Here is a 25,878-nt window from a genome sequence, read left to right on the forward strand (position 1 = left end):
ATTAGCATAAACCCACTTATGCTGGAATGGGGCTTGTTATGAATAACAGGTCACCCATTTCACCTTTATGGCTCAGGAACTGAGGAGGAGAGACCAAATACAACAAAAGATGCTCCCATGGCTCCTATTGCTCAGGAAATTCCAAGGGTCTTAGGATCTTTGTGCCAGAAACAGGATGAAGACCAAATATATATTTTTTATTATAAATCACAACATCACAGCAGAGCTAAGAGAAACCAACAGAGGATGGTGGGACACCCTGGGAGTAGCAATATGAGGGATCGCTTATCATTCCTTGGATTAAAGGAGATACCCTTTGATCCAAGGGGATGGAGCAGTTACAGGAACCTGGAAAGGGGCTTAGCCTGTGACAGAAGAATTGAACCACTGCCCAAATGTGCAGTCTCTGCAGGGAAGGGGGAGTTTCTTCATCTCTCTCTTCTCTAGCCCTCTTCTCTCCTTCCATGGCTACCATTTTCAAACTCATTTGGAAGAAAGAGCACAAGAGTGGGCTGATAATACAATCCATACAGGACAACCTACCAGTGCACAGAGCAGAGTAGAGAGGGATGGAGAGCAGATTCTTTCTCAGTTGCCCAAAGTGAATTGTTATAAACTTGTTAAAATTTGAGAGGCAGCCACACTCCATTGAATTTTTTTCCTCCTCCTTCCTCCCATTGAGATAAAATGAGTACATGAGGAAGGGCTGTCTGCTTTGGCTGAAGCAGAGGCAACTCCTTCTGGTTATACCAGGAACACGACTGTCTCTTCCAGGCCGAATTTTTCCCACCACGAGTCCATTGTTTAAGTAAACCAACATTCCCTCTCTTTCATGGGTCTGGTTTCCCCAAGAACACAGTGAACCATCCCCTCTCCCTGTGCTGCATCACCATAAACCCACAGCCAGAAGATAAGCACCAGGTTAAAACACCACCAGATCCTGAATTCAGTCACTGCTGAGACACTCCCATCAATGTTGTCATTCAATGGTGACTCCTGAGGACACCTTTCCCCTGAGACCCACTCCCAGCCTGTCCTCAGCTTCTTACAGTAACACTGAGATTTCCTCAGAGTCCTCCCAACTTGGGCAAGAAACATTCTGAAATGTTCTCTGTATTAATGTTCAGGGACTGGGGACATTGGTAGATGTAATTTGAGTGTGTATGTGCAGTAGTTTCTACGCAGGTATTCTACTTTTCAGACACAGATAAAATAGTGTGGCTACTCAATGCACCAAGAAAATGGATAACTGATCACATTTTTTCATGATGTGAAGTCTTTAGAGAGTAAATGTCATGCTTAGGAGCACAGACTATGGAGCTAACTCTTCACGTCCAAATTCCAGCTCAATCCCTTACTAGATATTTGTATTGACAGAGTTATTTGCCTTATTGGTGCCTCAGTTTCTTCATCTCTCAGTTGGCAATAATGATCAGCATACCTACTTTGTAGGTTTATGGAGAGTATTAAAGGAGTTCATGTTTGAAAAATGCTTGGAACACCTAGTGTATTCCCAGTGCTGTACCTATATATTAGAAATAAAATTTAGAAATTCTTCTGACACTGCCTGTGAGCCCCAGAGGGTGAGACTGTTGCCTGGATGTATGTAGAAAGCACTCCATGACATACGATGAATAAATGAGTGAACAACATTGGCAAATGCATTACCAATGTCACCTATGTCACCCTACAGGCATTCCCAAGCCGAAACACACGCAGACATTCCTGCTCTGTCCTGCATCACATTCCCTGGAGGAATCACTGGGGCTTCTTGGACCCTGGTAACCATGCCCACTAAAGGTTCTTTTCTGTCAGCAAAGTCCAGTCTTTGTCCAATTGCTGCAGCTCACAGGGTCTGCACTCTGATCCTTGTCTTCACTCGAGGGAGAAGTGCCATCCCCAGAGCTGGGCACACGCAGAGCCTGAGCCTTGGAGAAAATGTTTCCCTGACCCTGGGGTAGGTAGAAGAGCGCAGGGACAGAGTGGGATTTGGGGAAAATCCTCCAGGTGTTGTCAGCAGGGATGGAGGCAGGGGATGTGTCAGCAAGGACTGGTCTGGTTGGTGGGCCTCGGTGGTTAAATAGTAGGGCGGGCTGGGAAGTTTCGTAGGTTCTAGCATAATACAATCAATATGACGGTCATGAAATCAGAATCAGCCTAATTTAGGGGAAATTAACCCAATGTCAGCTGTTCCCTGACTCTCTAATCCAGTAGTGACTTATAATAAGGGTATTTGTGTTCTATCATCTCCTTTTCATTGATTGGCTAGAGTAATTATTCTTTACATAGCCTGTCTATTTTTACATAGTAAAGAAAAAGTGAGTTTTAAAACAACCCTCCTTGGAAAAGTCTCCCTAACATATTGAATTAATAACAGAAGCCATGACAGGAAATTCACCACATATCTTGAGCTTTAGTCTCTGGTTTTAGATCTTCCTAACTGGTAAATTACCTTGACTTCTGCCTTCTTTCTTGAGATTAGTCCACTAAGGACTAAGTAGGAGTGCAACCTCATGCCATGTGAGAAGTGGTGGGACTCTAGGAAGAGGTTTGTTCCATTCTATCAGTGTGTGTGTGTGTGTGTGTGTGTGTGTGTGTGTGTGTGTGTGTATGACAGTTTTTGCTGCATCTTGCAGTGCGGGCCAGTGTAGACTCCATTTCTAGGGAAAAAATTTCCCGAACCACTTTCTCTGGACTTTATTTTCACTGATGGCTTCATCGGCACTGTCCAATAGCAACATTAAGCACACTCTATTATAGAATTTAAATATTTTTTTTAGTAGCCACATTTTAAAAAAGGAAAGCGAACAGGTGAAACTAATTTTAATGGTATATTTTAACCCACTATAACCAAGATATCATCAATGTGGGTGCAGTCTATACAAAACTAATAATGAGAGAGTTTACATTTTTTTCCTGGGTTTCATAAATCCAGTGTGTACTTCCCACTTACAGCACAATCTCCATTTGTAAGTTGAGTTTTTTCAGACATACGTTCTCTGTACTGAGATTTAATGTTCACAGTTGTCAAATAAGCGTCACTAGGAGTGGGGTGGATGATAATTTCACTACTGATTTAAGCTCTAATGGAGCTATGAACACCAACAGGTCAATGGGTTAATCAAATGAATAGTCATATAGTACAGAAGACTGGTATGATTTGGGATTTAGAAAAAGACTGTGGACCGTGTGTCCTGACAGGGGGCACCAGGGATTTTGTTGTTGAGAGTGACAAGGACAAGAAGAGAATAAAGTCATACTCATAAGTGTCTGACAACATAGGGGAGAAGAAATGACCTGCCGTAGTCCTGAGTTTTGACCTCGAGCTTTCTGTTCTGGACCCAAATCTCTTTGATGATGTCCCAGGACACAGGTCAGATTAATCCCCACAGGGAGAGAGGGAGTGTAGAAGCACAAGGCATCTGACATAATTGTCCTGGGAAGGCAGGTTTCCCTGCCAGACTATAACTCTGATCCACTTTCACAATTTATTTTTATAGGGTAAGAGGAAAAGAAGTATGATGGTCAAATCATCACAGAGGAAGTGACATGATTGTGGAAACCAATCCAAACCAAAGCCTGGTTTGAGCATCTCCACCCCTTTGAGGATGTCCAGTTACATATTCAAGAGGCCAGTTACTAGAATCACATCCTATCCTGCCAATGAGATCAGATGCCATCAATGGGAGGAAACCTTGGAGCAGCCCCAACAACTCTGCTGGCAGAAGAGACTGCAAGGTCTCCAGGCCTGCAGAGTACAGGAGAACTGTTAAGTCCTTTGGACCTTGCCAAAGCCCTGCCGAAACTTGCACCTAGTTGCACAAGTGCATCCCTGCCAGGTGTGCTCACAGGTGGTCTGAACTCCAGTCCCATGCCCACCCCTGCCTAGTCTTCAGATTCGGCAGAGACGATCCCAGGAGCTGGTCTGTACATCCCACAGCTCCTTTGCAAACAACTTCTGGTGACTGAGGAGGATATCAGGAAACAGGAAGGGAAAGTGAAGATGGCAAGAGAGACACTGGCGGTAGCACTAATGCAGACAGACTCGCTAGCGAGGTAGGGAGAGTGAGGGGCCAAGAAGGACGTCCGGACAAACACGATGAAGAAAAGAGAAGACGGCGCAGATGACATGCAGCTCACACTACATTAATGCCTCTGCAGGGGTCCTGATGTCTTCTTGCTTTAAGCTCTTGAAACTTTAATATATACCAATAGTTTTCTTTTCTTTGATTCCTTTGCATGACAGAGAAGATACAGACAGTGATCCTTCGGAGGTGAGAGATTGGGTTTAAGTGAAGAGAGAAAGGAGATCTTTCCTTCTCACTTTGTTCTCTCATTTTCCTTTCCTGAGTGTCATGTACTTGTATTTTAAGATCAACAGAGAGTTATCACAGTCAGGGGATTCTTTAGAGTTTTGCCCTCACAGTCACAGAGAAAACATACCTAGTCCAAATGGACTGTCCTTTTTGCGTAATATTGCAACAGATTCCAACATAGTATTTCACTAAAGAGCTGTTATATCTGTCTTCTCAAAAAAGACACCTACTTCTGGGTCTCTATTTTTCTGGTATTTGTTGCATGTTGAATCACAGTTCCATATAATGAAATACTGGATTTTCCCTGTTTTTAGATTTATATGCATTGGAAATTTGATTCATGAAAATTGATGTCCCATTGCGGTATCATGCTGTCAGGAGAACGACTGTTTTCAGCATCACAAGTCTCACAATAAGCCAGTGTGTTGGGATTTGTCTATTTGCCTGATCGAGCATGTTGCACTCTTCAAATCCTCTTTATCATTACTTACTTTTACCCCACAGATTTATCAGTTTCTGAGAGCAATGTGTTAAACAATAATAGAGTATCTTAGTATTTATATCTTCCCTAAAAATGAGTTATTTTTTAGGTAAATCTTCTCTCCTCTATTCTTCCATGGGTAATCATCTGGAATTTTGGTTCGAATGTGTTTTTAATGTCTTGTTTTAAAACTAATACTAAATTAGACAGACTGTTTTTTCCTTTCCTCGTGACTCCTGTTTTGTTTCCCTGGGTTCACATTTCTTCTTCCTGATGCACATTCTTTACCGGTTCTTTCACTGCAGGCCTGTGGGAGGTCAACTTTGAGTCTGTTTGTAGGTCAGATAACGTCTTTCTTTCTTTGACACATAGTTTGAATAGGTGTTTAATTTAGCTTTGGAGTAATTTTTTTCCTTCTTTGTCAAGTTATTTAATATTTCTGAGCCTCCATATCTTTAGCTTAAAATGGGAATAAAACCCTAAAAATGGTGACTGTAACTGAGATAATACACGCAGAGCTTGCCAGTCATGTTGCTTAGCAGAAATTAAATAGTCAATAACGGTAACTATTATTAATCATTAGAATGATATTATTATAATAATGTAATATATCATAATAATATATTTAATGTATAATTATTATTATACATTAATTTATAACTATAATGTACAGTGTATAACGTATAATGTATGCAATGTATAATAACAATATATTAATATTATTAATCATGATAATCTTCAGAGTGTGTATTCTCAGAGAATCACTGCTTAAGACTGAGAATGTGAAGCTCACACACAAAAAGTCTGAGAGAGTGGCATGACTGTGAATTTAATTCTCAGCCCTTGGGTATGTTCAGCTGTGGTCGTCTACACAGTGTGCACAGATAATGTAATCTGTTCCCACAGACCCACGGCAGAACAGCGCAGCCTGCCTCATGCCTGGATGCTCTGGGCTGCTTGTTGTCGGGGCCAATGCTGTGAGGCTAGTTGGACTCTGTACAGAGAAAGATGAAAAAAGACTCTTTCTTTTCCCTCAGATTTCCTCCCCCCCCCCCGAGTTTTATTCACTTTTACATCCAGAGCAGATACTCTCTTCCCAGAGCCTTGGTGTTACTCTGGGATTCAGGGTCTCCAGACACCTAGTCATTTCAGCTCCCAAGGCCCAAGGTGACTGCAGAGTCATGTCTCACCCATTCCTCTCATCTTGGCCTGTTTCCCGTCATGGAGGACCCATGAGTGGGGAGAGGAGCCATCGAGGGAGATTGATCTGGAAGTCCTGGTGAATCTGAGCTTCAGAGAATGAAGCAGAAAAGGGGAACGTGAGACTGCCAGTGCTTCAGTGGGGGAGGAATATGGAGGAACCGAGAGGGGTGTGATGGCTGCACAGAGTCAAGGGGAGGGATGTTCCAAAGTTTCCTAATAGGGAAAACTTGCACTGAAGTGGGGGTTCGATTTTACATGATGGCAATGTCTGTGCTGGTTTCACCAATTCTGGTGTCCCTGAGGGATGAACTGGTGTGACACCACAGGACAGAAGTTACGGTCACTTTCAGGACTTAAGGAAGTTGAAACCTTTCAGCTTAGTCCCCTGTGAGCCAGTCAGGGCCCAAGTCTAGAAAGGCTCGGAGCCTGTGTCCGTCCAATGTGGTTTCGTTCTGTTCCAGTCAAGCTGCTCCAGACCCCATCTGGGAAATGGGACCTCAGATCTAGTCAGATCTAGTCATCGCAGCTTCCGTAGGTCGCCACGAGGCAGGTAATAGCCCAGGCGTCGTCACTGGACCTCATAGTTGCCCTCCTTCTTCTGCCGGCAGACAAGTGACTTGTGAGGTGACGAGGGCGCATCAGAATGGTCCAGTCAGCTGCCCAGTATGGGAGACTCCAGGGGAAGGAGATGCCAAAGCCACAGAGACCCGAAGCCTCCTGTGTCTCTCTCTTCCTTTTGTCCACTTAATTTTCACCCTCCGTCCTTCTTTTCCTTCCCTTTTCCCTCTTTCGGCTCTCTCTCCCTCTCTTTCCCCTACATGTTCTAGCTTAATTGAGGTATTAACGACATACAGTAAACTGCATATATTTAAAGTGAACAATTTGATACATTTTGATTATAACTTATTGAACCATCACCACAATAAAGAAAAGGAACGCCCATCCTCCCCAAATTTCCTCATGCTCATTTTAATTCCTCCTTCCCTGCCGTTTGCAAACACATTCTCATTCCCAGGCAACCAGTGATCCAGTATATGTCCCTATAGATTTTCCTGTATTTTCCAAGAATTTTTATAAATGGGATCATATACTATGTACTCATTTTTTACCGGCTTCATTCACTCAGCATAATTTTTCTGAGATTCATGCTTGTCATTGCATGTACTATGAATTCATTCCTATCCCCAACCCTTCCCTGGCAGCACTGTACACAAGCCCGAGCACTTTCCAGGTTGGCGTGAGATCCAATAGTACTGCTGCATCCCCAAAAGTGGGAATGCACCTTGGTGCAACTCTGGGAGGGGTTGGCGGCAGCCCTGGACCCACACATGAATGCTTTCCTGGATGGCTGGAAAGCCCACCGTGCCACTGGAGTCCCAATGATCGGCCAATGCTCAGACCCGTGAAGAAGCCCCACCCACCAAGCACAGAGGCTGCCATGAGCATAAGAAAAGGCAGCAGCAGATACACGCGCACATGCAGATGCTTTCCCAGATGCACACACACCCATAGCAGTGCTGCGCTCTCACAACTGGGTACTTGCCTCCGTGTGGCGGGAGCTCTGAGCCCAGTGTGAATGCTTTCCCAGCTGGCTGGAACACCCACTGTACCCACACAACTTCCAGCATATGGGGGGGATCAGAAACACAGCTCATGCTTCCCCCACAGCAGTAGCAGGTGGAATCTGCGACCTGATACTACCACAAATACTCAGGCAAAAGATTAGTTCATCAAACACCATAAGAAACTACAGTAACAATTCAGAGCAGAAGGAAATGACAAATCTCCAGAAACCAACCTTGAAGTCACAGAAATTTACAATCTAAATGACAGAGAATTCAAAATAACTGTCATAAAGAAACTCACCAAGTTACAGGAATGTTCAGACAGTTCGATGAACTCAGAAATAAAATTAATGAGGAAAAGGAATACTTCATCAAAGAGACTAAAACTATTAAAAAAAAACAAGCAGAAATTCTGGATATGAAGAACATAATTAGTGAGATAAAAAAGAATCTAGAATCCTTAAAAAATAGATCTGATATTATGGATGAAAGAATTAGTGATTTAGAGGATAGAAATATAGAAATGCTTCCAGTGGACAAGGAGAGAGAAGTCAGATTTTTTAAAAATGAAGGAATTCTTGGAGAAATATATGACTCAATTATAAAAGCAACATAAGAATTATACGTATTCTGGAGGGAGAAAAGAGGGAGAAAGGAGCAGAGAGCTTGTTCAAAGAAATAATAGCTGAGAACTTCCCAAACCTGGGCAAGAACCGGAGTTATAAATACATGAAGCCAACAGAATGCCTAATTACATCAATGCTAAAAGACCTTCTCCAAGGCATATAATAGTAAAATTGGCAAAAGCCAATGACAAAGAAAAAATATTAAGGGAAGCGAGACAGAAGAAAATAACCTACAAAGGAACCCCTATCAGGCTTTCAGTATATTTCTTGGCAGAAACTTTACAGGCAAGGAAAGAATGGAATGATATATTAAAAATAGTGAAAGACAGAAACTTTCAGCCTAGAATACTCTATCCAGTGAAACGATCCTTATGATACAATGGAGAAATAAAAGTTTTCCCAGATAAACAAAGTCTGAGGGAGTTCATCGCCACTAGATCTCCTCTACAAGCAATGATCAAGAACGCCCTCATACCTGAAACAAAAAGAAGGCAAATGTCTACAAAGCTTTGAGCAAAGAGATAAATAGACAGACAAAATCAGAAAGCTACAGCTCTGTTTCACAATAGGGTAGCAAATACTTAATTATAACTTAAAAGAAGAAGGGAAGGGAAGCATCAAAAGTAACTATAAACACTTCAGCTTAGTCACAAACGCACAACACAAAAATGAATAACTTGTGACAACAATAACTCAGAAGGAGAAGAGGAAAGGGATGGAACCTGCTTAGACTAATGGAGACAAGAGGCTATCAGAAGATGGACTATCTCATCTATGAGATCTTCATACAAACCTCACAGTAACCATCAAACAAAAAATCAGAGCAGAGCCATACATCATAAAAAAAGAGAAAACCTCCACAGACAACCCCCAAAATGAAATGGCAGTCAGAAACACAAAGGAAGAGAAACAATGGAAATATAGATTAGGTGGGATTAAGTCCTCATGTATCAATAATCACTCTAAATGTAAATCGATTGAATTCTCCAATCAACAGACACAGAGTTGTGGGGTGGATTAGAAAACAAGACCCAACAATATGCTGCCTCCAGGAAACACATCTCAGCTCTAAAAACAAACAGGCTCAGAATGAAAGGATGAGAGACAATACTCCAAGCAAATGGCAAATAAAAGAAAGTATGTGTTGCCATACTTATATCAGACAAAGCTGACTTCAAGATAAAAAAGTCTATGAGATACAAAGAGGGGCGATATATAATGATAAAGGGGACTTTCCACCAAGAGGACATAACACTTATAAAGATATATGCACCTAACACAGCAGCACAAAAGAATATATAGCAACTATTAATAGACCTAAAGGGAGAAATTAACAGCAACACAATAATAGCAGGGGACCTGAACAACCCACTTACATCCATGGATAAATCATGCAGAGAAAGACAACAAGTAAATAGTGGAATTAAGTGAAACATATGATCAGATGAACTTAATCGATATATATAAAGCATACCCGCCCAAAACAGCAGAATACACATTCTTCTTCAGTGCACATGGAACATTCTCAAAGATAGACCATATGTTGTGAAACAAGGCAAGCCTGAATAAATTTAAGTTGGAAATCATATCAAGCTTCTTTTCTGACCACAATGCTATGACACTAGAAATCAACTACAAGAAAAAAGATGGGGAAGTCACAAATATGTGGAGACTAAAGAACACATGACTGAAGAACCATTGGATCAATGAACAAATGAAAGGAGAAATCAAAAAATACCTGAAGACAAATGAAAATGAAAAGACAACAAAACAACTCTTATGGGATGCAGCAAAAGCAGTTCTAAGAAGGAAATTCATAGCAATACAAGCGCACCTCAACAAACAAGAAAAATACCAAATAAGTAACCTTAAACTACACCTAATAGAACCAGAAAATGAAGAACAAATGAAGACCAAAGTCAGCAGAATGAGGGAAATAATAAAAATTAGAGCAGAAATAAATGAAATAGAGACTAAAAAAAACAGTAGAAAGGATCAATGAAACAAAGAGCTGGTTCTTTGAGAAGATTGAAACAAAATTGACAGACCCTTAGCCAGACTCACTAAGAAAAAAAGAGAGAAGGCTCAAAGACATAAAATTAGAAATGAAAGAGGAGAAATTACAACAGATACCACAGAAATCCAAAGGACAATCAGAGAATACACTGAACAACTTACATGCCACCAATTTCAATAACCTAAAAGAAATAGATAAATTCTTAGATTCATACAACCTCCCAAAACTGAATCAAGAAGAAATAGAGAAAATGAACAGACCAATCACAAGTAAAGAGATCAAAATGGTCATCAAAAACCTCCCAAAAAACAAAAGTCCAGGACCAGATGGCTTCTCTGGAGAATTCTACCAAATATTCAAACAAGATTTAATACCTATGCTTCTCAAACTATTCCAAACAGTTGAAGAAGATGGAACACTTCCTAATTCATTCTATGAGGCCAACATCACCCTGACAGCAAAAGCAGGCAAGGACAGCACAAAGAAGGAATATTACAGGCCAAAATCACTGATGAACACAGATGCAAAAATCCTCAACTAAATATCAGCAAATCGAACACAGCAATATATTAAAAGGATCATATACCATGATCAAGTGGAAATTATACCAGGGATACCGGGATGGTTCAACATCCACAAATCAATCAATGTGACACACCACATTAAGAAAATGAGGAATAAAAATCACATGATCCTCTCCACAGATGCAGAGAAAGGATTTGACAAGATCCAACATCCATTTATGATAAAAACTCTCAATAAAATGGGTATAGAAGGAACGTACCTCAACACAGTAAAGGCCATATATTACAAACCCACAGCCAACATCATACTTAATGGTGAAAAATTTAAAGCCATTCCTCTGAGAACAGGAAGAAGACAAAGGTGCCCACTCTCGCCACTCGCATTCAACATAGTACTGGAGGTTTTGGCCAGAGCAATTAGGCTGGAAAAAGAAATAAAAGGAATCCAAATTGGAAAGGAAGAAATGAAACTCTTGCTGTTTGCAGATGACATGATTGTAAATATAGAAAACCCTAAAGAATCCATCAGAAAACTATGAGAAATAATCAACAACTACAGCAAAGTTGCAGCGTACAAAATCAACTCACCCCAATCAGTTGCAAGTCTATACTCTAATAATGAACTAACAGATAGAGAAGTCAAGAATACAGTCCCATTTACAACTGCAACAAAAAGAAAAAAGTGTCTAGGGATAAATTTAACCAAAGAGGTAAAAGACCTATACAATGAAAACTATAAGACATTATTAAAAGAAATCAATGATGACCTGAAGTAATGGGAAGATATTCCATGCACATGGATTGGAAGAATAAACACAGTTAAAATGTCCATATTACCTAAAGTAATCTACAGATTCAATGCAATCCCAATCAGAATCCCAATGACATTCTTCATAGTAATAGAACACAGAATCCTAAAATATGTGTGGAATAACAAAAGACCTCGAATAGCCAAAGCAATCCTGAGAAGAAAGAACAAAGCTGGAGGCATCACAATCCTAACTTGAAAATATATTACATAGCTATAGTAATCAAAATGGCATAGTACTGGCACAAAAGCAGACTCATAGATCAATGGAGCAGAACTGAAAGCCCAGAAAGAAAACCACACATCTGTGGTCAGTTAATCTCTGACGAAGGAGCCAAGATCATACAATGGAGAAAGGAAAGTCTCTTCAATAAATGCTGTGGGGAAAACTGGACAGCCACATGCAAAAGAATGAAAGTAGATCATTATCTTCCACCATACACCAAAATTAAAACGAATTGGATAAAAGACTTGAATCTAACACTTGAAACATAAAACTCCTAGAAGAAAACATACGTACGCAGTACAGGATTTGACATTGGTCTTAGCAGCATCTTTTCCAATACCGTGTCTACTCAGGCAAGGGAAAGAAAAGAAAAAATATACAAATGGGACTACATGAGACTAAAAGGATTCTGCAAGGCAAAGGAAACGATGAATAAAACAAAAAGATAGGGCCGGCCCCGTGGCTTAGTGGTTAAGTGCGCGCTCTCTGCTACTGGCGGCCCAGGTTCGGTTCCCAGACGCACATAGACGCACCTCTTGTCCGGCCATGCTGAGGCTGCGTCCCACATACAGCAACTAGAAGGATCTGCAACTATGACATACGACCATCAACTGGGACTTTGGGGAAAAGAAAAAGGAGGAGAATTGGCAACAGATGTTAGTTCAGAGCCGGTCTTCCTCAGAAAAAAAGAGGAGGATTAGCACGGATGTTAGCTCAGGGCTGATCTTCCTCACAAAAACAAAAAAAAATGAAAAGACAACCCACCAACTGGGAGAAAATATTTGCAAATCATATAGCTGACAAGGGGTTAATCTCCAAAATATATAAACAACTCAAACAACCCAACAACAAAAAAAACAGATAATCCAATCTAAAAATGGGCAGAGGATATGAACAGACATTTTTCCAAAGAAGATATACAGAAGGCCAACAGACACACGAAAAGATGTATAACATCACTAATTATTAGGGATATTCAAATCAAAACTACAATGACAGATCACCTTACACCTGTCAGAATGGCTATAATTCCCAAGACAAAAAATAACAAATGTTGGAGAGGATAAGGAGAAAAGGGCACCCTCACACACTGCTGGTGGGAATGCAAACTGGTGCAGCCACCAGGGAAAATAGTATGGAGATTTCTGAAATAATTAAAAATAGAAATACCATACCTTTCAGCTATCCAACTACTGGGTATTTATCCAGAGAAATTGAAATCAACAATTCAAAGAGATTTATGCACCCCTGTGTTCACTGTGGCATTATTCACAATAGCCAAGACATGGAAGCAACCCAAGTGCCTTGCTACAGATGAATGGATAAAGAAGATGTGGTATGTATTATATACAATGGAATACTACTCAGCCAGAAAAAAAAAAAAAGACAAGATCATCCTGTTTGCAACAACCTGGATGGACCTTGAGGGTATGATGTTAAATGAAATAAGCCAGACAAAGACAAATATGCATGATTTCACTCATATGCAGAAGATAAACATACACAGGGATAAAGAGAACAGATTAGTGGTTACCAGAGGGGATGGGGGCTGGGGGTTGAGTGAAAGAGTTAAAGGGGCACATATGCATGGTGATGGATAAAAGTCAGACTACTTGTGGTGAGCACGATGCAGTCTATACAGAAATTCACAAATAATAATGAACACCTGAAATTACACAATGTTAACACCCTTTATAATTTCAATAAAATAATGAAAAAAAATAATTCATTCTTTTTTATGGTTGAATAGTATTCAATTGTGGGGATATACCACAATTTGTGTATCCGTTCACCAGTAGATGGACATTTGGGTTGTTTTCCGTTTTTGTCTACTATAAATTGGTTGTTATCAACATGTGTGTACAAGTCTGTGTATAGACATACGGGTTTATTTCCCTTGGATGGATTCCTAGGGGAGGAATGGCTGGGTAGACGTACGTAATTATTAAAGACGCATCCAAGCTATTTTTCACCAGCACTCGATGAGAGTTTCAGTGAATTGACATCTTCAACAACACTTGCTATAGTCAGTCTTTTTAATTTTAGCCATTCTCAAGTATGGTGGAATCTCAGGATGACTGTCACTTACATTTCCCCAATGACTCATGTTGTGAAGGAGAAGGCAAGCCACACACAGACTGGGAGAAAACATCTGCAAAACATATCCCTAGAAAAGGACGTGTATTTATAATATATAAAGAGCTCTTACAACCCAATAGTAAGAAGACAAGCAACACGTCATGCCTTACCAGGAGACAGCAGATGAGGCCTGTGATGAGCACCAGGATTCCCGCCAAGCAGATGAGGATGAGAGCCCAGACGGGGTGGTCTGCGGAGACAAGTGCTGGGATGAGCCACCTCCTGTCATTGCCCCAGGGCTCCTGCTGACCCCACTGTGCCTCAACCATCCTTGACAAGGGTTGGCCAACTTTCCTCATCATCCAAGACCCTGTGCGCATGGTTCTCTTCGATGAGGCACAGCATCAAGATACTCGCCCCCTACCGTGGGCTGGGGCTTCCTGCAGGTTTACCAGGCTTCTCAGTCAAGGTGTCATCTCTGTTGGGAGAATATTCTGGAAGTGAATGAAATGGAGAATGCATGTGAGTGTGTTTCACTCTTTTTAATAAAACTTTTTAGACACAGAAAAATAAAGGGAGAGTCTCAAAAACATCCATCATCTAATTTAACCATGTATATTCCATTCAATTAAAACAATATTTCATCAATGTATAAATTATTAACACTTGCCACCCTTGATTCATCCCATGTTTTCAATGAAATATTAAAGTCAAGTAGACATCATCATGTTTCACACCATTTTAGTTTCCATCTCTAAAAAGTGAGCACACTTTGCTACAAAATCCAAGACCATTATCACAGAACAAAAGTTTAATAAATTAAACCAAATTCATACCTCTGGGCACAGAGGACTGAATTTGAGATGGACTTTCTTAGGACGGCTTGGGGGAGAATGTGTCATCACAGTTGGCAAGCCTATGGGATCTCTCTAAATTTGTAAATTCCCACTCAAAAGTGTTCTTCCTTGCCTAGAAACACATTCATCCCCTTCTCCTTTATCTATTTGCTTAATATTCATTTTCTAGGATTAACCTACAATGTAATATCCTGCAGGAAGTCTTCTCTGATTTCCACCTGCAAGTATGAGTTTGTTCACATCAAATAATTGATAATTTTCAATTCTCTATTCTTGTTATTGCCAGCTACAACATAAACTCCAGGAGGGTAGGAAACGCAGCACCCAATGGGCATGGGGGGAAGGGTGCAGGTCCCCCTACTTGTACCTCTACCCAGACAACCTCTTAGAGGAGTGCTGTCTGATATGGAGCAGCAACAAGTCTCTTTTTGAATTAAAATTAATTTTAGTTAAACAAAATAAAAATTCTAACCTCAGTAACATTAAAAATCAGTAACAATAAAGACCAGTCACAATACCATCCTTCAAGCACTCAACAGCCACATGCGGCTATGCACTGGACAGCACAGATAGAGCATTCCACCACTGCAGAAAGTTCTAGCACATTGGTGCTCATCTAGAGCGGGACTTGGCAAACTATAGCCTGTGGACCAGGAACCACAACCACCCCCAAACCTGTAAGTCTGCTTCACACACAGCTGGAGGCCCTCACTGACCATCTGGCCCAGTGGCTCTCAGTGCAGAGATAAGGAAACAAAAGTCCAGAGAGGGGAGGTGACTAGCTTGAGGTCACAGAGCTGTCTCGGAGAAGGTGAGGGCCTCCCATACTACACTGGTGTCCTTTTCTCTCTCTCAACGGTGGGGAAAGACTGGGGGACTATGCCACCTCCTGCCAGCCTGAGAAAGTTCAATGCTCTCTCAGCCCTAGGCCTCCAGAGTCCCCAGAATGGCCTCACTTCCTTTCCCAATGACCAGGGAGCCTTACCATCCCCAAGGACACTCTTCCTGTCCAGGGTCAAGTTCTGCAGCTGGGTACCATTCTGGGTCAGCCACAGGAATTCCTCATAGATGGCAACTCTGTCCAGTCTCTGTGCCAAGGCGGCAAGGTACACAGTGAGTCCACTCCAGTGTGGTTACTGTGGGGGACAGACCTGGAAGGACCCAAAGGATGATCAAGGGTGTCTGGAATTCTACCCTGATTCTAGATTCCCTGCTTCTGGGTCCTGTCCAAGAGAACTTTCTGCAATAATGTAAACATTTGTCTGCATTACCAAATACACTCATTATTAGCCCCATGTTGTTATCGAGCACTTAAAATGTGGCTAGTGTGTGTGAGTGAGGAACTGAATTTCTCATGTAATTTCATTTCAAGTAATTAATTTATAAATAAATAACTACAGGGAGAACATTTTTCAAACTTTGGAGTAAGGACTTCTGCAAATGCATAAAAACAATGAGAACACTGGTAAAAATGGTCGAAATCATCTTTTCAGAAGTCTAGAAATTAATCAAAGGCTTGTAAGAATCTGAGGAGGGTTTAGTGAAGACACACAGTGGAATCTTGATAAAGGGAGGAAACTTTGTGGCACTATAACTTGCACTATTCCCATCCTGCTCTCACAACATCCTCCATAACTGTGAAAACCGTCAGTCTCAGAACCATGGTGGCTGAGACAACCCGCAGCACAGCAGCCATAATGGGTGTGGAGCTCTGAAAAGACCCCTCCCCACCCAACTGCAACTAGCTGACCTGCCTGGCAGCTCCCCGAAAACGCCCCATGTTCAGGGCTTGTCGTTACTAGACTCAGAGCTTTCCCAAGGTGGAAAGTCTGTCCACAAGGCACTAGCTAAAAACAATCAGCGCTAATTGTTTTCTATTGTAGTTGCCTGAGGGAGTGACACCAGGAGAGGCAGGCAAGAGGTGAGCCGACAACTTAGAAGAAAAATTGGGGGAATGAGATCTCCACAGGGGGCTTTGAAAAGCTCCAGTGTATTTGTAGGCATCTGGAAGGCCACAAGGGCTCAGGGATGTGGCACGCCCAGAAAAGACTTGAAAACGTCTGAATCTCTCACCTCTAGTTGGAGCGGTGGCTTAATATCTGAAAACTAATTATGTAATACACCATATTAATAGAATAACGGCCAATACCACATAATCTCGACCATATACATAGAAAAGAATTTCACAAAATACAACGCCCTTCATGTCTAAAAAAGAAAACACTCAACAAATTAGGAATATAAAAAACTTTCCCAACCTATAAATAGCTTCAATGAAAAACCCACAGCTAACACCATATTCAATGCTGAAAGACTAAAAATTTCCCCCTAAGACCAGGGACAAGACCATGATGTCTTCCCTCATCTGATATGTTAATCACAGGTACTAGAGTTTCTAATGAGGGCAATTAGGCAAGAAAAAGGAATAAAAGAAACCCAGATTGGAACAGAAGAGGTAAAACTATTTGTTTTGCAGAGGAGAAGATATTGTATATAGAAAAACCTAAAAAATACAGCCCCCACACACACACAATATGTGAATCGTATCCCACCAGGTGTATAAAAAATTTCAATTGCCCCATGTGGTTAGCGGCTCCACTAGTGGAGAGCACAGTTAGACTGCTGATATTTGTTGAAAGTCTCCAGAAGAGGAGGAGGAGGATGATGCTGGAGGTTGGTGGCCCCAAATGTTAATGCTTTTCTCAACCCCCGAAAAACCTATGGAAGGAGATGGTAAGATTAGCTGATAGGGATGTGGGGGAGAATGGGCACCATGTCAGTGACTTCCAGATCAAGGATGTGTCACGGGAGCTCAGAGCCATCAGTCACCAGCTCAGCCAATGCTTCCAATCTCCTCAACCTACAACAAGTCGGTGACCAGGCAGGAGTGGAATATGTCTCACAGCTGGCTGCGTCTGTAGAGCTTGGTGACCTAGAACAAATGCGAGAGAGAGTGGGAGAGATGGAGGTCTCCTGGGGATGCGAGGCCCCACTGGAGCCAGTGAAAGATCACAGACTTTGGGGCAAGGGAGACCTGACTTCAAATCCTGGCTCTGCCCCTAACTCATTGTGTGACCTTAGACACAATACTCCCCTTTCTGAGCTTCAGTTTACCCACGTGAGAAATGGGGAAGGCAGCTAGGACATCACCTCTGGAAACTGAGAGAACCCAGACACGCAGGGAATGTGAAGGATTGAAACAACCAGGTAACAGATGTAAGTCAGGCAGAGGAATGAGGGTGCCTTCAGGGCAAGGAGAGACGGGACAGGGGAGACCCCACCTGGTCCTGGGTGACCCTCAGCAGGGCGGTGTACTCCGAGGATGTGGGCTCCGGGTTGCTGTGGTTCCAGCTGATGCTGCGGAAATGCAGCTGGTGTTCTCTCTGCATGCATAAACTCCAGGGTGCAGAGCCTGGAGCCACTGAGAGGAAGAGCAGACACGTGGAGACTGTCAGCTCCCAGCACAGAGGCATGGTGGCCCACGGGGTCACGGTGGTGGGTGCAGACAGCGTCCACTCAGGTGGCTCCCCCATCCTTCACAGGCCTGGGGAGACTGGGGAGAGAGGTACATGGGGAATCTAGAGAGAGGTCCTGAAACCTCTGGGGTGGGGGCCAGAACAGGAAGGAGGAAATGGGAGGTCAGAGGGGAGACTGAGAGAGGGGTGGTAACAAAAGTGGTCATTAGGGGCAAATACTCAGGGGAGGGTCTCACCTGAGGGAGACCAGTCTGCAACTCAAGGAGAAGAGGCCCAGGCTGTTCTTCTTGAACAAGAATCCAGCTGGGGAGGAAGGAGGAGGAGGAGGAGCAGGAGGGACAAGGATTGGGGGAGGGGCTGGGTGGGATTTAACCCACCAGGAGCTGCTGGGACCAGGGTCTCCCCAGGCTCTGCAGGACCCTCTCAGTGGAGTGGAACGTGGCTGAGCCGTTGCTCCTGTCTGATGAATACTGGAGGGTGGAGATGGGGAAGGTGACTGTGAGGGTCTTCAGGTTGCACCCCAGAGCTGCAAGACGAGAGGGAGAGCGATGGCCATCACTGAGAGCTGGCCTGAGACCAGACCAGAGTCCTGCACTCATTATCATCTGTCGTCTTCTCTCCCAGGGGCACCACCACCCACCCGTGTGGTCACCCAAGTCAGAACCAGCATATCTGCTCAGCTCCTCCTCCCTCCCAGTAACACCAATTCCAGTTGCACACTGGTCCTCACACACACTCCCTCTCTCCATCCCTGTCCCAGCTTAGGTCTTAACTTCCTTCACCCGGACCAACACCCCAGCAGGCTCACTGGATGCTCTGTCTAAATGATGTTCTACATGGACCACTAGAAGAATCTTTCTGAAATTAATACCTCACTAGGGCCACCACTGCTCTAGTACCACCCATGGCTCCCTATGGCCTTCAGTGTTAGTTCAACCTTCTTGACCTGGCACTCAAGGCTCTACTCAATCTGGCTCCTGCTGACCTTTCAGTCTCATTTTATCCATGTACTGCGGGTTAAACTTTATGCTTCACGCAACCCAAATTCGTTTCAATTCTCCCCATATGCCATGTTGTTTCTGGCTGGAGCCTTTGCTCATGGAATCCTCTCTGCCAGAAAAACTCTTCATCCTCTACCTGCCTGGGTCTCTCCTGCTCATTCTTAAAGACTCTATTCAGGTGCAACTTTCTCTAGCAAGCTCTTCCCCTGCAAACTATGCCAGGTGCCTCTTCCCGAAACCTCCCACACAGTGTTATATTGGTGTGTTAATTTCACGAGGCTAGGGGCTCTCTGAGGGCTGGCCTCAGACTGAATCATTGGTATAATCTTTGTGATCAGCACCATTTCCTCAAAACCAGAATCTCACACTGTGGCTGCCCAGCTCCTGGATCACAACTGGCTGGTGGAGGTGTGGGGCTGGAGAGCTTCTCTTGGGAAGGAAAAGGGGCCCCCAGACACTTGTGGTGGCTTCTGGTGGCACAGTTGATGATCAAGTATGCAGGGACGTGGTGGCCGGCTCGGGAGCTGGCCTCGAGGGCTGTCTCAGGGAGGGACAGAGTGGGAGGAGCCCCCAGGCTCACCCGGGCTCCAGCAGAGGCTTTCCCAGGACCACCATTCACAGGTGAAGCATAAATGAGAGTGAGGGGAGGGGTGAGTGTGTGAGTAGAGGGATGAGCAAGCCTGTGGATGAGAGGAGCCCAAGAGAGTGAGATAGGTGAACAAGAGAGACTGAACACAGAGGAGAGACAGATGGACGGGCAGAACACTGGACAGACATACGGGATACCTGGAAAAGGAGGACCAAGGGCGAGGCTTTAGGAGAATTAAAGTGAAAACCACGTGGGGTCAGAATGTGGTGGAGAACACGTCTGTGTCTAAGGCTTTCTCACACTGGGCTGGGACTCTCCACCAGAACACGGGAGAGAGAGAAGGGATGAGTTAGGGCCCTTCCAGGTCCTTCTCTCACCAAGGACAGTGGGTGCAGGAGAACCACTGCTCCCCAACCCCAAATGGGGATGGAACCCAGGAGATGAGGGCCAGGAATACTGACTGGTAGTAGTCAGGGCCACAGCTCCATAGGTGTCAGCTGTGGAGAGAAGGTGAGAGGAGCTGAGCAAGAGTTGGGGTGAACATAAAGGATTAAGGGAGAGGGAGGATGTAGGGAGCTTTGTGGGAAAAGCTTAGGGAAAAGCAGAGGGGAAGAGTGGAGGGGTGTTCAGGGGGGATGAAACGAGATGGAAGGTGGCTGGCCCCAGTCATCACCCCAGAAGACTGCACCCTGACCAGAAGGAGACAGAGATGGATCACAGCTCACTTTAGAGCAATGGAGGCAACACAGAACTATGATAGGGACAGAGAGCACGGCTGTAGCCCAGCCCCTCAACACTGACATAGAGGCTGTCCCCATCCAGGATGAAGGAGCCCAGGTGGGGGACGCCCTGGCTCTCATGGCTCAGCTCCCAGTAGAGTTGCTCTCTGTCCAGCCCAGGACCTGCGGGGGTCAGAGTGGAAGGTACAGATGATGTCCACCCCACTGGCTGCCCACCCTTCTCAAGCCTGAGGGAGGAAGAACATGGGGACGTGGAATATTGAGCAGGGGTCCTTCTGAGGGTGGAAAGCGAGAGAGTGGAGGGGTAGCAGCCTGAGGGAGAGGCTGAAGGGGCTGCTCTGATGCCTGGAGGGGCTCTCCTCGGTGTCTCCCGTCTGAGACAACCCCCTCACAAGTAAGGCCTGACTTCCTTTAAGATGTGGAGGGAGGCCTGTGAGTGGCTAAGTGGGGTGAACACACAGACCTGGGTGAGGGGGCGCCTGCAGGTCTGCACGGACAGCAGCGAGGAGCACAGTCACTACCCTGTGCCATCTGACACATCCAGGCAAGAAAGTACCGTTACCTTCTCGCGGTTCTACACTCCAAGGTCTTTTCTTTCTACTTCTTTCCTACTCCACAGCCATCACCCAGGCCTAGGGAACAATCACCTTATTCGTAACCTTCTTCCCAACACCTCCTATCTGCCTCTTAAGTCTACATTCTTAACCATGAAGTCCATTTTAACCCACATGCTTAGACCAAACGCCAATCACATCACCCATCTGCTCGCACCTCTCCACTGTCTTCCCACTGGTCTTAGAACAGAGTCCAAAGTCACGCCTGACCTGGTCCAGCCTGTTCCCCTCGCTGGTCTGGCTCACACCCCTCCCCCTGTGTTGACTCGGCTCAGCCATCCCTCTTTCAGGTCATGGACACACCAGGCTCTCTGCTTCAGGGGTGTCCTCATGCGGGTCCCTCTGCCTGAAACGCTCTCTTGAACACACTCCCACACCCTCACTCCAGTCTAACCCTCCAACCACCTAAATCCAGTCCCAACTCTAGCTCTCAAGCTAAATATCAGTCCTTCTCAAGAGGGCTTCCCTGCCCCCTCAGGTTGAGTCCCCTTGTGCCAAACTCCCACATCACTCTCATCATTAACTGTCTAAAATCCAAATTCCCTAACAGAATGTAAATCCCATGGAGGTGGGACAAGGTCTGTTTGGTTCTCCAGGTCCCCACGCATCTGGCCCAGAGCCTGGCTCATCAGATGAGGAACCATCCTGGTTTGAACGCTAAATGTCCTGTGTCCTGGAAAACCCCTCTGTTCTGAATAAATGAGGATGGTGGGTCACCATAAATTGTGCACTCAAAGAATATCTACTGCATGACAAGCACACATTCCCTCAAGAACGTCCCAGGAATGCTAGAATGAAAAAGGCACACAGACATACACACACAATTAGGAGAGGCCAACAATTATATATAAAATTACTTAACAAGATTGTCTTCAACGTGAATCACCAGACTGTTATTTCAGAAAGGACTCAAGAAGCAAAGTTAATTCCCTTTAGAATGTGAGGTGGAGAGGACAATCTTTTTGGAGACTAGTGCCCTACCCTTCTATCTAAAAAGTGTTGCTTAATATTCCTCCAAATGATTTGAAATCTCATAAACAACAACAATATGCTGAAAATAAATCCGGCTGCTGGTCAATTTAACTTTACATTTCTGTTACTAACATAAAGAAGTTCAAATCATATTTTTCTCCAGGTGTCTGTAAGATTTTGAATTTTTGTGGAGCATTTATAGGTCTTTAGAAGTCAAATTGAATAGGCCTGAGGAATGTTGCTGAGCATCCCTGCTAATATTTAATGAGATGTTTTGTAATACTACATATACACGTAAAACATTTATATATTTATATTTATATATGGAATCCTGACTTTTGAGAATTCGGAATGCAGGTAAGTCTATGTTACACATATTTACACTTATTTACATATATTTGTTTAATGTGTTCTTCTTTGCAAATAACTATTTTCTGAATTATTTACACACACAGAGCCTCACACACCTTACCATCTTTCCCTTGAATATAATCCATCAAACATCAATAATTTTTCTCATGATACCCTCACTCTCAGTGTCCATGTGGTGACAACCTGAGCCCAGGAAAGCCCACTGGCAGGTCTTCTGCACAGCGGAGGCTGCCGGAACCTGTTGGTACCAGGTCCACAGGGTACTCACCTGGTCACACAGAAATCCACGGATCAGCGAGGACAGGTGGACCCTGAGCCTGGTTTCAACTCAAACTTGAGCCCCACAGACACTTTTCTTTTCTAACGGAAAAAAAAAGCAAAGATTGCTTTTGAGGCCTTTTACAGGGAGTAATACAGGTGATGGAAGGAAAGCCCACCCCACTTACTTTTCTTTTTCGTATTTACTTATTTAACTGTAACTGTTGGCTGAGACTGGATTTTCCCGATTCCTGTCCAGCCACCTGCTCCCCAAGATGGGAGAAGCAGCTCCGCGCTGTGTGCACTTGACTCGCTCAACTCACTTGGCTGGACAGAGACTTTTTGGTGACTCCGGACCCTTTAAACAAGCTTGTCATTTATGGCCCCTGTAAGTGGCTCGCTGACTGGTAAACAATTCCCACACTTCATTCAGGGCTCGGGAGATTTTCAGGCCCTGGAGCAGGTCTCCCAACCTCCGCACCATTGACATCTGGGGCCGGATGATTCTCTGTCGGGCCGTCCTGGGCCCTGGAGGACGCTGAGCAGCATCCCTGCCTCCCCCCCTAGATGCCAGGAGCGCCCCCATTAGTAACAACCCAAACACCGCCTCCAGACGCGGATAAGCCCCCTGGGGACAAAATCACAGGAGGACGGTGACGGGGACTCTGAGGAGGGGCCGGCGGCGCCCGGAGCCGGGAGGAACAGCAGCCTCGGGCGCCCTGAGCGAACAGCCCGGGGGAAACGGGGCTCCGGGGGGACGCGGGGACGCCGGGCCCTGACAGGGCTGCCCGCGGCCCAGGCCCCTCCCTCGACCGCGACCGGAGCCGGGACCGCCCGCTGCTCACCGAGCTGCGCCCCTGAGGCCGAAGGTCCATGGGAATCCCGTCCGCGCCGAGAAGACCAGACACACCGCGCAGACCTCCCGCTCCATCCACCGCGCCGCCCGCGCTTCCGCTTCCGGTCTCGGGCGGGCGTTCGGGGAGGACGGACGTTTGGGGGCTCCGGGTTGAGGCGGCGGGCGGGGCGGGGCCGCGCACCCCAGCCTCGGGGGAGGTCTCCAGTGTCTAGAGTGAGTGCGAAGCTGGGACGCGGGCTGGGTCAGCACCAGGGACAGGGACGAAATCTAGGGGCGGGAACCAGTTCTAGGGGCGGGCTGTGGGCGGGCACAAGGGTGTGAGTGACACCAGGCCCGGGGGTGGGGGGGACAAGGGTGCGGGCGGGGCAATGAGCCGGGACCAGGCTGCGGGCGGAACCAGGCCAGGAGGTTGTCCGCGGAGACCAGTTCCAGGGGCGGGAAGAGGCGGGGGTGGGGCTGGAATAAGTCTGGCCGACTTCACAGTGGGAGGAAATCAGCTCCAGGGGCGGGGCTGGAGGCGATGCTTTCCGTGCACCCCTAGACTGTACAGGTAGCTGGATGTTGAATAGCTTTTCTTCATTCCTTTCCCTAAACCTGGAGTCATTCTATCTCTGGCCTTTTTTTTAATTCTTTCACTATTTTTTCGTAAAAAGTGATATCTATGACAACATTCATCAAGTAAATAACAAATGGAATGAAACCTATTTCCTTCTCCATCTTTATAATGCAACAATTGTGCTTTTATTTTTTCTGGCAAAAAGAATCATCGTAGTAAATTACTCTGGTCTTTTTTATGGGATATAATAAATATTTTTTAAAAGACACTTTTAGACTTTTTTCTTTTTAATTTATAGCCAGATGCATTCTAACAACAAACATAATTTGTAAACATGCTCTCTCCTCCAGCCCATTATTATTTCTGTAATATGTTATTTCATGAATTATCTTACTGGACAGAACATTTAGCAATGTAGAGACAACTTTGGTAATAAGTATATATGAATTGTTTGCTGTTTTGTTTGGTAAGACTGGAATATTGTACTTTAAATATGATGGGATTTTTTTTCATTATTTACCTATTCCATCATCATCCATGATCAGTCTTTTATCATCTCATTCCAGTCATATTAGTCATATTCTGAATGTCTGAATATGCCACATGAAAACATTTAAAAAAAACTTTATTGAGGTATGACTGACATACAAAAAGCTGTACATATTTAATGTATACAACTTAATGTGTTCGGAGATAATATACACCCGTGAAACCATCACTACTCAAGTCCTTAACCTATTCATCACCCCCAAATGTTTCCTGCTGTCCTCTTTAATTTTTTTATTTAACTTTCTTTTTTTTTTTTTTTTTTTTTGTGAGGAGATCGGCCCTGAGCTAACATCCGCCAATCTTCCTCTTTTTTTTTTTTTTTTTTTCCGCTGAGGAAGACGGCCCTGGGCTAACATCGGTGCCCATCTTCCTCCATTTTATATGGGACGCCGCCACAGCATGGCTTACCAAGCAGTGCGTCGGTGTGCGCCCGGGATCCGAACCAGCGAACCCCGGGCCGCCGCAGCGGAACGGGCGCACTTAACTGCTTGCGCCACCGGGCCGGCCCCTATTTAACTTTCTTTTTTAAAATACTTTTTTTCTTTTGAGGTAGGAATACTTAACATAAATCTACCCTCCTAGTAAATTTTTAAGTCTACAGTACAGTATTGTGAACTATCGGCCCATGTTGGATGGTAGGTCTCCAGAACTTATTAATCTTGCATAACTTTTGTTGCTCAAACATCTATTGCCAAGAGGCCCTCTTCATCTTTAACTGAAAAATCCCCCCATATTTTTAAAAGCTCAACTCAAACATAAGCTTTCCATGAAGAATTATCTGATTTATCCAAGTAACACTATCTACTCTTGTTGACTCTGCTAACCTCTAACTACCTTTATTTTGGCACTTTTCAAATTGCCCTGCTATTCTTTTTCACATGTACCTCACTATGATTTCTTGGAAAGCAGAGCCTTTATCTTATCAAGTTTGCATGCTCAGTTCATTGTTTATGTCTTCTACTAGAGTAATAATAATATAATATGTCCATTCATTTATTGAATCTTTAGTTCTGGTTTTTTGCACACCTACTATGTGTAAGACATAGTGCTCGCCACCTTGGGTGTAAAGATATGAATAGGAGGCATGTGCTAAAGACACCCACACTTACTTCCATCATAATTCCATGTGTGTTATTCTGTGATCAAGATGAGTATATGGTGCTACGGAATATCTAAGTGTTTGCCTAACACAT

The 25,878-nt window shown here is 44.2% G+C and overlaps 1 long non-coding RNA gene and 1 pseudogene across 1 annotated transcript; one reads left to right on the top strand and one right to left on the bottom strand.

Annotated features, from left to right (window-relative positions):
- The window catches only part of LOC131401856 (adhesion G protein-coupled receptor E1-like), a 431,573-nt pseudogene that overhangs the window by 37,781 nt on the left and 367,914 nt on the right, over positions 1-25,878 (top strand).
- On the bottom strand, positions 19,842-23,010 carry LOC131401886 (uncharacterized). The gene is made up of 3 exons (XR_009218081.1): positions 22,735-23,010; positions 20,230-20,265; positions 19,842-19,965 (listed from the first exon to the last, which is right to left on the bottom strand). It is a non-coding gene; the product is annotated as an uncharacterized LOC131401886 (long non-coding RNA).

This window comes from Diceros bicornis (genome assembly GCF_020826845.1).
Source record: "Diceros bicornis minor isolate mBicDic1 chromosome 21 unlocalized genomic scaffold, mDicBic1.mat.cur SUPER_21_unloc_1, whole genome shotgun sequence".
Taxonomy (NCBI): Eukaryota; Metazoa; Chordata; class Mammalia; order Perissodactyla; family Rhinocerotidae; genus Diceros; species Diceros bicornis.